The sequence below is a fragment of the Saccostrea cucullata genome, unplaced genomic scaffold (assembly GCF_032062105.1).
Source record: "Saccostrea cucullata isolate Sc308-1 unplaced genomic scaffold, CSIRO_AGI_Scuc_v1 ctg4740, whole genome shotgun sequence".
NCBI lineage: Eukaryota > Metazoa > Mollusca > Bivalvia > Ostreida > Ostreidae > Saccostrea > Saccostrea cuccullata.
The window spans coordinates 22,811-36,256 of NW_026930719.1; the positions used below are offsets into that span (position 1 = coordinate 22,811).

Here is a 13,446-nt window from a genome sequence, read left to right on the forward strand (position 1 = left end):
AGATTCGTCCTTATGTAGCTTAGAAGATATTCCATAGCTTCACTTGCAATCAGGCATTGGATTCCATCGTTGACGCCATTGGTGTTCTTAGATAACACCTTTTCCACGTAAAGAACAATGAGAAAGACACAAACTTTCATTTTTCTAATCAACATCCTGGCACAATCAGCCCTTCTTAAAACACGTGTTTAATGCAAATGACAATTTAGAATATCCTGAAAAACGGAGAATGATCTGAATGCACATTCAATATTATACAATTGACTATAATTATAATCATGTATATAAATTAATTTGAAGTTTGAAGAGCGGAATTTTTCACACAAAATGGGTAGATCATCGATTTAGTCAAAATTACAAAGGTGTCCATTTTCATGTATACAGAAATCTTTATTCGTTGCTAAGTGATATATATATATATATATATATATATATATATATATATATATATAGAGAGAGAGAGAGAGAGAGAGAGAGAGAGAGAGAGAGAGAGAGAGAGAGAGAGAGAGAGAGAGAGAGAGATATAAATATATATACGTGCCCTTACTTTCAGCACAAATTATATGTTTTTTGTTGATTTGAACTGCTTACCGTACATGATTTTTTTATTTTAAAACAAAAGTAAAACATTTTTGGAGAACGTTTCACACTTGCTCTTCGTAAAGGTATAATGTTTTGTTTTTTACTTAGAATAAGTATCTCGTTTTATCGAGTTATTTCAACGTAAAAAAAATTCTTATGAAATTTCTCATCATGTTAGATATGCCTACGTGCAAGTCTGTTTGAATCACATACCAATAATTAGCACTAACTTTAAAAACATTCCTTATATTTACATTTTACATGTTTGGAAGGAGCTAAAATATACTCAATATTTGAATTTCTCGCTGCCCTATAAATTCAAATATTGAATTTCTCGCTGCCCTATGTCGTTGCGTTTTTACCAACGTCGCTGCAGCCTCATAATGTGACGTCACGTTAACGCATGTTTCTCTGTGTATATTTCTAAGTGTTAGTATACACGAAAATGGTAATCAAATCATTTTCGCCGTTGCCATAGTAGAAAAACACGACGAATGTAAATATACATATATACATTTAAACATGAAGAAATAATTATTTCAAATCATAGGATTTTTATTAGATAAAATATTGTACTTTTGATACGAACGTCATGGTTCGTTTTAATAATGGAAGTCATGGGACAACAGTTGGTCAAGAAATCTGTATACTGAGGTACAAATATTTAATAAGCTACATACAATGTAAAGGAAACTTTAATGTTGCTTCATTTGTTGACCAAGATCATTCTCAGCACATATTTTTTCATGAAAAAAAAAATACTGTAGTTCTTTTGATTAACGTTGATTTTTTTTATCGGTATTAAACATAATATATGTAAAGGAAAAAGAACGAGACTTTGTAAATATATTGTGAGTTACTAAATCATTGAAAACGTCTAAACATCATGAAATTAAATACCAGATAATGAGATATACGACAGATTTCTGATGGGAAACTTCAAGCACACATGGAAGATAAAATCTTAGAAACCATTAAAATTCATAATAAATGATTTTTTTCTCTCTAATCAAAGAAATATTTTATGTACCGGGTTATTTACATTTATATTTATAATCAAGATGAAAAATTGTTTGAAAGGAATTCAACTTTTACTTTATTATCATTATAAAAATCCATTATAATATTATAATTTTTTCTTAGAAAGCGGTATGCTTGGAATTTGCAAATGCAGAATACAAAACCAGATATCAGAATGGATAGAGAAGGAATGTCATTTAGAGCTTCTGTACAGGATTAGTCTCCATGGGTGTACCCCTCAGAAGTTCCACTCACTATGTGACAACAAGGGACCTACGGTGACTATCTTCTACAACACTGACAACAATGTGTACGGCGGTTACGCGTCACAGAGCTTGAATAGTAGTAACAAATGGATAAGAGACGAAAAGTCATTTCTGTTTAAGATTCTCAGTAACGATAAATGGAAACCCATAAATTTCCTTTAATTAAATCGACTGCAGGTTCAAATGTTGCAGTGTACAGCATTCATGGACCTTGGTTCGAAAATTTAAGATCCTTTTGTGGTTCTCTAGAGAAAACATCTGGGCATTATTCACTGTACACAGACGGCTTATTTTGTGGTAGTCACTATGATGTTGGTGAAGAGAACACGCAATCAATAGCGAACGGACATAATAATGTCTTCGACCTAGAGGTATACCTCGTTAAAGGTAATGAATAAAAGATTTATATAACATTTCTTGTCTTCTACATATTTAAGATTAATTTTAATGTTGTATTAAAGGGTTAAGACTCCATGATCTTATTCGTTACAGTGATAATTCATAATTGTAATCAAAAAAGTGGTTGACACTTAATATTGTTCCAAATGTGCTTTATTAAACAGATGGACCAGGAATCTGTTATCCTTGGAGAGAGCCACCTGTCTGGGAATTAGTGGTAATATACTATCGTTTATAAAGAATTTCAGAAGCTTTATATCAAATTAATAGTTTTCTTTTGCAACTTTTAAACACATAATACAAGAAAAGTATCAACATTTTTTAGCTAAAGGAAGATAATTCAAATTACTAAAAAATAATATAATTATTAAAATTCTAGGAGTAGCTTTATTGTAATAACTTGGGTTGCCTAGGAATTTTCGTTTTTATCTCAGTAACATCAATATATGTTTCATTATTTACTTTAATATCTGTTTCGTGTCTGAGTCGAGATATCCTTCCATCGACAAAATAAAAGAATAAAAAAATACTACAGATATATGCATTCTCTTTTTTTTTTACTGTTTACGTCTCCATAAATTATGCAAGTCGTAAAATGAGAAGTTCATATCTAGTTTCACTAGTAAAGAAAAAAAAAATCACTATTGTTTATTTTATCAGCTTAGGTAATATTAAATCCATTTCTATTTAAGGTAGAATATATGTCGGAAAAATCTTTGCTACAAGATTTTTGAACTTTTAAAATGATTAATTAGCACGTGCACTCGCTTATCAATCAATTAAAAGCACATGACATGTTTCCTTGTTATCAAATGTAATGCTTTTTTAGTGTATTTAAAAATTTCGTATTCGACAGAAAAACTGGTATTGTCCCAAACCATTAGAAAATATATAATTACGAATATTTACGAATAATAATAAAGAGGAATGCATTTCATTTATTAATAGTGATCACAAAATTTACACACAATTAAGATTCTGCATTTATAAGACATGAGATAAATCCATCCTTAAGAATACTCCATGCTTTTGTTTGCTTTCAAATTGGAAAAAAAAGCTTTGGAAGAAAGCAATTTTAATAAAATTATCATTGTTTACATAAGCAAAATAATTATTGCCTAATTGATAATTTAATAACGAATAATGTTAATAGGCAAACACTGAAAATTCTATTATAATTTCATTTATATTGAGAATGTTTAATGTCATAACCTAATGGTAAACTAGGAAAACATTTATCGTTGTAAGCAAGCCTTTTTTGTTTATTTTACATGATTGCATGTAATATATTTTAATATTTTTTCAAATCATGAACCCAAGGAATAGTGAGGGTCAATAAAATCAAACAGAGTTTTCACACTCAAAACCATTATAGTTATAAGAAGATGGAAGCATCCACTTTTACTGTATATGTTCAGGTCTGTTTTGACCCCAGGGAGTAGAGGAAGGGCATTATGTCAATATCATAGAAATACATAAACAAAATTTGTAGAAATCATCTAATCAGAAAAAAACAAACCAATTGTCAGACATTAATATGGAAGCATCCACCGAAAGGGTACAATGCATGTTGAAGTTTGTTGAAATTTTGATGCCGGGTAGAGTGGCATTACAATATGTGATCAAAGTTTTACAAAGCAACATATAACAAATTTGAAAGTCAAGATTAGTAAAATTCATTTTGAACAAATAGTGGACTAATAATTAGTATCGGAAAACTCAGTCAACATTTGACTCAGTGATAAATTGTATTCGTCGACAAGGTCATTGTATCGACGATAGAGCTTACGAAATTATGACTTTAAACGAAACTCCTTATATTCTTGTTCAATTAAATTATTTGTCATTAGCCTACCTCGGTTTAGAAATTGTTCATAGGTAGGCTAGAGCATGCTCTTGCATATCGAATCAACTTAATAATATAAACTATGTATGCAGGTGATGATACAAAGACCTTGGTATTTGATATCCGGATTAATAAGGCCTAGTCTAATTCGAGTGCGCATGACTTTTGCGCAGCCTTTTAATTTCACACAAATGCGACAGAATACTTTTCTGAATATTTTGATTTTGATGTGAAATTAACATTATCTGAAACGCCTACTGATCTGAATATGTGATTTTCTCCAAGAGCAAGTCTATTTCCTGAAGCGCTTGCTCAATGATATACTTTAACTGTATACTACGACTGATAATGACCTACATGCAAATGTATTTATCAACACAATTGTGTAGATTACTGATTGGATGATAGCTACATGTTATCAATTGAAGTCCTGCTTTTTCCATATTCCGTCGCCGTCAACGAGTAATATTCAATTCGAGCGAGCGATTCCCTTCCAAAAATAAATGGCGGCTAAGAAACGGTTTGCGTAGGTACCAGTCCTGTCACTTGTTATGATATTATTGGATTTAAACTTGAAATATTAATAAATATATATATTTCTTTTATTTAAAAAGATCTTCAGGGTAAAATCGGGGTAAATTCCTTAAATACAACACTCAAGTGAAGAATCCCTAATTTGTCCAAGGAAAAAAAATCTACTTTCCATTGTTGTTCAATGTGGTGAATGATGAGTAATGAATTTTAGTACATATATTTATAATATTAAATAAATAAATCATTAATTAATTGCAGTACAAAATTACACGTAAAAATTAAATACTAGCAATCGGTTTAAAGCTGTTACCATGTCACGTTTTTATTTTGGGGGTCGCAGTCGATATCACGAAACTCGATAAGATTCGTCCTTATGTAGCTTAGAAAATCTTCAATAGCTTCACTTGCATTCAGGCAATGGATTCTATAGTTGATAACACCTTTTTCCCGTGAAGAACAATGAAAAAGACACAAGTGTGCATTCATTTTTCTAATCAACATCCTGGCACTATCAGCCCTTCTTAAAACACGTATATACGCAGATGACAATTTAGAAGAAGCTAGATCCTGAGAAACGGAAAATGATCTGGATGCACATTCAATATTATACAATTTACTATAATCATCTATATAATTTAATTTGACGTTTGACGAGCAGAATTTTTCATACAAAATGGGCACATCATCAATATCAATTACAAAGGTGTCCATCTTCATGCTTACAGTAATCTTTATTCGTTGCTGAGCGAAAAGTAATACCTATATACGTGCCCTTATTTACAGGACAATTTATATGTTTTGTTGATTTTAACTGCTTACCGTACATAATTTGTTTTCCGTGTATTCTAAAACAAAAGTAAAACATTTTTGGAGAACGTTCTTTGTAAAGGTATATATATATGTTTTATTTGTTTCTTAGATTGAGTATCTCGTTTTATCGAGTTATTTAAACAAAAAAATCTATGATTGTTAGTACAGGAGTTAAAATAATATATAGTCGTTGCAGAAAAAAGTAGGCGTGTATAACCCTTGTAATCGTTTTTTTTACGCTAACTGCAACGTTAATTCATTTACTAACAAAAACAAATTATTGCTTATATACATTTAAACATGAAGAAATAATTATTTAATATCATGGGATTTTTATTCGATGATATATTGTACTATTGATATGAACGTCATTGTACGTTTAAATAATGGAAGTCATGGGACAGCAGTTCAAGTTGGTCAAGAAATCTGTATATACTGAGGTACAAATATGTAATAAGCTATATGTGGGAAACTTTAGTATTGCTTCATTTGTTGACCAAGATAATTTTTAGCACATATTTTTTCAAGAAAAAAAATACTGTAGTTCTTTTGATTAACGTTGATTTTTTTTATCGGTATTAAACATAATATATGTAAGGGAAAAAGATAGAGACTTTGTAAATATATCATGAGTTACTAAATCATTGAATTTTCAATGATTTAGTAAGTCATGATAATTAGATACCATATGATGAGATATACGACAGATTTCTGATGGGAAACTCCAAGCACACATGGAAGATAAAATCTTAGAAACCATTAAAATGCATAATAAATGATTATTTTCTCTCTAATCAAAGAAATATTTTATGTACCGGGTTATTTTCATTTATATTTATAATCAAGATGAAAAATTGTTTGAACGGAATTCAACTTTTACTTTATTATCATTATTAAAATCCATTATGATATTATTATTTTTTCTTAGAAAGCGGTATGCTTAGAATTTGCAAATGCAGAATACAAAACCAGATATCAGAATGGATAGAGAAGGAATGTCATTTAGAGCTTCTGTACAGGATTAGTCTCCATGGGTGTACCCCTCAGAAGTTCCACTCACTATGTGACAACAAGGGACCTACGGTGACTATCTTCTACAACACTGACAACAATGTGTACGGCGGTTACGCGTCACAGAGCTTGAATAGTAGTAACAAATGGATAAGAGACGAAAAGTCATTTCTGTTTAAGATTCTCAGTAACGATAAATGGAAACCCATAAATTTCCTTTAATTAAATCGACTGCAGGTTCAAATGTTGCAGTGTACAGCATTCATGGACCTTGGTTCGAAAATTTAAGATCCTTTTGTGGTTCTCTAGAGAAAACATCTGGGCATTATTCACTGTACACAGACGGCTTATTTTGTGGTAGTCACTATGATGTTGGTGAAGAGAACACGCAATCAATAGCGAACGGACATAATAATGTCTTCGACCTAGAGGTATACCTCGTTTAAGGTAATAAATGAAAGATTTATATAACATTTCTTGTCTTCTACATATCTAAGATTAATTTTAATGTTGTATTAAAGGGTTAAGACTCCATGATCTTATTCGTTACAGTGATAATTCATAATTGTAATCAAAAAAGTGGTTGACACTTAATATTGTTCCAAATGTGCTTTATTAAACAGATGGACCAGGAATCTGTTATCCTTGGAGAGAGCCACCTGTCTGGGAATTAGTGGTAATATACTATCGTTTATAAAGAATTTCAGAAGCTTTATATCAAATTAATAGTTTTCTTTTGCAACTTTTAAACACATAATACAAGAAAAGTATCAACATTTTTTTAGCTAAAGGAAGATAATTCAAATTACTAAAAAATAATATAATTATTAAAATTCTAGGAGTAGCTTTATTGTAATAACTTGGGTTGCCTAGGAATTTTCGTTTTTATCTCAGTAACATCAATATATGTTTCATTATTTACTTTAATATCTGTTTCGTGTCTGAGTCGAGATATCCTTCCATCGACAAAATAAAAGAATAAAAAAATACTACAGATATATGCATTCTTTTTTTTTTTTACTGTTTACGTCTCCATAAATTATGCAAGTCGTAAAATGAGAAGTTCATATCTAGTTTCACTAGTAAAGAAAAAAAAAATCACTATTGTTTATTTTATCAGCTTAGGTAATATTTAATCCATTTCTATTTAAGGTAGAATATATGTCGGAAAAATCTTTGATTTTTGAACTTTTAAAATGATTGATTAGCACGTGCACTCGCTTATCAATCAATTAAAAGCACATGACATGTTTCCTTGTTATCAAATGTAGTGCTTTTTTTTAGTGAATTTAAAATTTCGTATTCGACAGAAAAACTGGTATTGTCCCAAACCATTAAAAAATATATAATTACGAATATTTACGAAGAATAATAAAGAGGAATGCATTTCATTTCATAATAGTGATCACAAAATTTACACACAATTAAGATTCTGCATTTATAAGACATGAGATAAATCCATCCTTAAGATTACTCCATGCTTTTGTTTGCTTTCAAATTGGAAAAAAAAGCTTTGGAAGAAAGCAATTTTAATAAAATTATCATTGTTTACATAAGCAAAATAATTATTGCCTAATTGATAATTTAATAACGAATAATGTTAATAGGCATACACTGAAAATTCTATTATAATTTCATTTATATTGAGAATGTTTAATGTCATAACCTAATGGTAAACTAGGAAAACATTTATCGTTGTAAGCAAGCCTTTTTTATTTATTTTACATGATTGCATGTGCATCCACATGTAAGAAATATCATACAATCATTTCAATAACCATAAAGAAAAGAGTTTGTTCATTTTTTCTATCGGAAAAATCGAGTTTTCTTCACTTCTCCTTTTTTTAAGACATTTATTGGACTTAAAAACTACGTAGTAGACTATGCGCCCATAGAAGAAGTTGAAGTTCCTGAAGCAAACATCCTGCTAGTTGGACAAATTGGTGCTGGGAAATCAAGTTTGTTGAATACTTTCAATTCTATATTTAAAGGAGAAATGACATCACGGGCCTGGACAGGAAGTTCTGAACACAGCCTAACGACAAGTGTAAAATCGCTTTAAATTTTCCCTCTCGAGTTCTGACAATTGTTGTGAAAAACGACTTTTTTGTATAATTATGCTATCATTTGTTTGAATTAAATTCACTTAATTTTATATGAGGGGGAATTTTTCCCTTCAATTATTTTATACAAGCACCATACTTACGCAGTTTTAGCAATTATAAGAAAATATAACATATTCTTGTATATTAACCGGTTTACTGATAATTTTCTTAAATGGAATTGAATGAAATTTGTTTTGTTTCAGTTTAACAAATTTCGTATCAGGCATCCTGCCACAAAGAAGTTTTTAAACTTCAGATTGTGCGACATGCGAGGATTGGAAGAAAACTTGTGTATTAAATATGAAGATATGGCTTTCAGCATGGACGGAAATCTACCAAACAACTACAAAGTTTGTGTCTTTAATGTACAAATGTATTTATCAATTATTCTTAAAGGGAAAAATAAGTTTAATTTATAATAAAAAAGACTAAATATGTTCTACTTGTATATACCACGATACACTTTAAAATTTAAATACATTTGTTACATGTGTAATATCACCTTCATTCGACTTAAAATGCAATTTCAAAGGATAAATATATGTACGTGAATTATATGAATACTAGATACAAATGTCCTTATTTCCAATAAGAACAGGACAATATTTGTACCAATCTACGGGGAACACTCTTCATTTTTGGATCACCTGAGCCGACGGCTCAACTGAGCTTTTCTGATCACACTTTGTCCGTCGTCCGTCTGTCTGTTCGTCCGTCTGTCCGTCTGTAAACTTTTCACATTTTCGACTTCTTCTCAAGAACCACTGGGCCAATTTTACCCAAACTTGGCACAAAGCATCCTTGGGTTAGGGGAAATTCAAATGGTTAAAATGAATGGCCAAATCCCCTCACAAGGGGAGATAATTAAAAAAGACAAAAATAGAGTGGGGTCATTAAAAAATCTTCTTCTCAGAAAAGCTGAAACTTATATGAAAGCATCCTTGGGAAGTGTAGAATATAAATTGTTCAAATCATGACCCCAGGGGGTAGGGCGGGGCCACAATGGGGAATCAAAGTTTTACAGATAAATATATAGGAAAAAAATCTTTGAAAAACTTCTTCTCAAGAACCACTGGTCCAGAAAAGCTGAAACTTTCATGGAAGCATCCTGGGGTAGTGTAGATTCTAAATTGTTTAAGTCATGACCCCTTGGGGTAGAGCGAGGCCACGATAGGAATCAAAATTTTTCATAGAAATATTCAGGAAAAATCTTTGAAAATCTTCTCAAGAACCACTGGTCCAGAATAGCTGAAACTTATGTGCACAAAGAAGCATTCTGGAGATAGTGTAGATTTCACAATGTCTAAATTAAAATCAGTGGGGTAGGGTGGGGTTGCAATATGTATTACAAGAGGGAAATCTTGTAAAGAACAAAATGGTTGATGCTTCTCAGGTGAGCGATGTGGCCCATGTGTCTCTTGTTGTTAATGATATATATGCATGGATGTGACTACATGTAGCTAACAATTTTCATTAATGAATATCCAATCTATTCTAAGTTTAATCCTGTGGCCCAGGCCTCTGTTGACACTCCTGGGTTTCAGAAGCATCCAGCTCTGAAAGATAAAATGCATGTAGTTGTATTCGTTGTGGATGGAAGCACGTTTGATGTGATGTCGGAGGGAATTCTAAAAAAGCTGAGGGAAACAAGAAGCATGACCATCGATAGGGGTAAATATAACAGTATTCAGATAATTATGTTTTTATGATTTAGTTAATGCCACAGATACTCGTGGGGAAGAAATCCAAATCTAAACCCCACACCACCCTAATCCCTGCTTTTAACTTATGCATGGACGTAATGGATATTTCTTCACAAATGATATTTATTAAACTAATGTATCATGAATCTCACAGGTAAAATCAGTAGTAAATGCACAAACTAATTGTTCCATACGAAAAAATATCCAACTTTTCAGTATAAAAGAGATAATATAAAGAAGGGTATTTTTATGAAACGCCTATTTTGCCTTTGTTGTTGTTGTTGTATTAAATGTTCCTATGGTATACACGATAAAAATTGTTTTATATGAATCATATAAACTAGTTTAAAAACGCTTTTCAGTTACAAGTGAGTACCGTGTAAGGGAATGTAATGTGCATAGAAATCTGACAACTATTTTCTGAGCCTGATAGTCTTACAGCTGTGTAGTACATGTAGGTAGCTCGAGTTCTTCGGGTTTATTCGTAAAAAAGAGTTATTTTTGCGGCTCTGCCTCAGTTCAGAAATGGTATATGTGACTGTGGCCATAGCCGTTCTTATCAGATTATGGCGCACAAGATGGTATTAGCGTGTTAGTGTATTAATCTATCTATAACATTGTTCTGCATTCCGTTTTAATGCCATGGGAAAGAAGAGTGGACGGAAAGGGATATTGAAACCAAGCCATGCCTCTAAAATAATTTGATAAATATTTGAAGTAATTATTTCATAGACAATAAAGGTATTTTGTAAAAAAAAAATATCCAATTCCAATTGGAAACCGTTTCCCTTTTTTCAGTGGAGGGGATATCAGAATTTTCTTCGAATTGACCGTAAACAATAATACAAGACTGCCACTAGATTTCTTGCTGGTATCAGATTTGATAGCATTCAAGTCTCTCTTGTTATTGACATATTTTTATGCACAAAGTAATATTGTAAAATAATTGATCTTATTCACTTTGAACCTATTAATAAAGTTTTCACAATAGGTCTTTTATTGCACGTTTTATTTCTAAACTATATTTATTTGTTACCGACGTTTTTGCAATAATTCGCTTTAAAAAAAAATCTTATGCCTAAACAATTTTTCGTTTTAGGAATTCCACTTCTTGTTTATGTAACGAAGATTGACAGGATATGCCCTTTGGTTGACAAAGAAATCAGTGATGTATATTTCAGCAAACCCGTTGAGGAAATTGTAAACAAAATTGCAGATGTAATTGCCATACCAAGATCACATGTAATTCCGGTGAAGAATTATGAAAAGGAAGTTTGCTTGAAAACCAACATAAATATACTGGCTTTAAAAGCCTTGCGAAAAACTTTGTCGTTTGCCGACGATTTTCTGGAAAATCAATTTGAACTGCAGCAAGAAACCAAACGGCTTAATATTAAAGATTGAATTCCTCTTTAATAAACAAGTAATGTAGATATACCGTTGAATCTATCTACTTATTTAATTGACATAAATCTATATCCGTAGAATTATTGGATGAAACAGGAACTATATCTTATCTTCATAACAAAAGAGTGACATTTCAATAACTTTTGAAATTCTTAGAACAGCTGGCATTTTGAGAAAAATATATTATTGAAATTTGTTCTGCTATTTTTGTCATTGCACCATTTGGTCCATATGGGTGTCTATGATTCAGAAGAACTATATTCGAACATATATTATTCCTAGCTGTAAAAAAAAGGCTAAAAAAAAGGCTCTGCACCACTGCACCTCAGACTTTTGATTCTGGAACTCATATAATGAAGATTGATTTCTTGTATGATTTCTACTTGTATGCTTCATATTGAAAATCTTAGACCTTATGAGTTATACTTTTACAGTATGCTCAATATAAAAAGATGTTCTTTTTCTGCCTCCTTATATGCTCCATGTTGCTTATACCCCCATCAAGAGAGTTATAAGCAGTGTATCATTGAAACTTAGAAAAAATGTTTGTGATTGTAGTTGTAATTTGAAAAGAAATTTGAGAGTAAAAAGAAGAAAGGAAAAAATTGTGTTTTTGTGTATTTTATCATTCCTTTTTGTTAACAGATGATTTGTGTATTGAATCGAAATCTTTCAATTTAAACCCAATGGCATGCATACATGAATAAGTATTGTACCTGTACAGCAATACAAAGAATAGACTGTTTTAAAAGAATCAAATAAATCACAATGTTTTTTTTTGAAAGTCAACATTTAGGAGAGGTCATTTATTGTGATTTCTTTGGGTATTTTCTTAATATTTATAATATACATGATATGTATTTTGAGCAACTACATTTTTGACCGAGAAATATTAGAGATATATTATCTTTCATTTTTACAAAAGGTCGGAACGCTCATTTGAGATTAGGTATTAAAATACATTTGACTTGTCGGATTCAAGATCAAATTAATCAGTTGGCGGATCCAATTACCCCTTTGTTTTGAATATCAAGAAATCGTAAATATACATATTTATACAAACCATGTTTGCTTTTAAGTGAAACAGAAAAACCTTAACACATTCCGAAATCTTCTTTTATCATTAAATTATTGATTGTGTAGTATATTAACCGTGTTTTTGAGCGCTTAAGGTAGGATTCTTCTCTGGTTTCTGACTAGATAAAACATTCAAAGTATATTTACTTACATGTCTTATATATTTGGATGTAAGGGATTAAAAGACCATATTTTTCTTTCCTCGTCACAATTGTACAACTTAAAATAGAAATGGTAAACTGCGTTTGAAAACGAGCAGGGACTATAATTTTTGGCGGAATGATGGCGTATGGGGGCGTAGGGTATAGGTAATTTTTTTTTCTAAATTTTAACTACTTTTTGTACCAATTTAATACTACATTTCTGGTATATCACTAAAAGTCTAAGGTGGGGGGGGGGCAACCAGGCTTTCAATTAACATTTCCTATAGTATAAGTATGGTTGGGAAAAATGTGGGAGGGCCAGGACCCCCCTGTTGCTACGCCCCTGAAAAAAGCCTTTTCAAATTTAAATGTTAGAAAAGAAAGAAAGACTTCATGATCGAGACACGTGCACTGAAGCAAAACATAAGAGTCAATAAACAAAAAAAAAAAACTCTGTTTTTTACACATGAAAATGAAAGTCTAGCAATTTACAAAGGTTAATTTTATATGTGCATCCAGTTCTATGAAGAAGAACATCAACAA

General features: G+C 31.1%; 1 pseudogene; it reads left to right on the plus strand.

Moving 5' to 3' along the window:
* Positions 1 to 606: 606 nt before the first annotated feature.
* Positions 607 to 12,278, plus strand: LOC134229834 (interferon-induced protein 44-like; annotated as a pseudogene).
* The last annotated feature ends 1,168 nt before the right edge of the window (positions 12,279 to 13,446 follow it).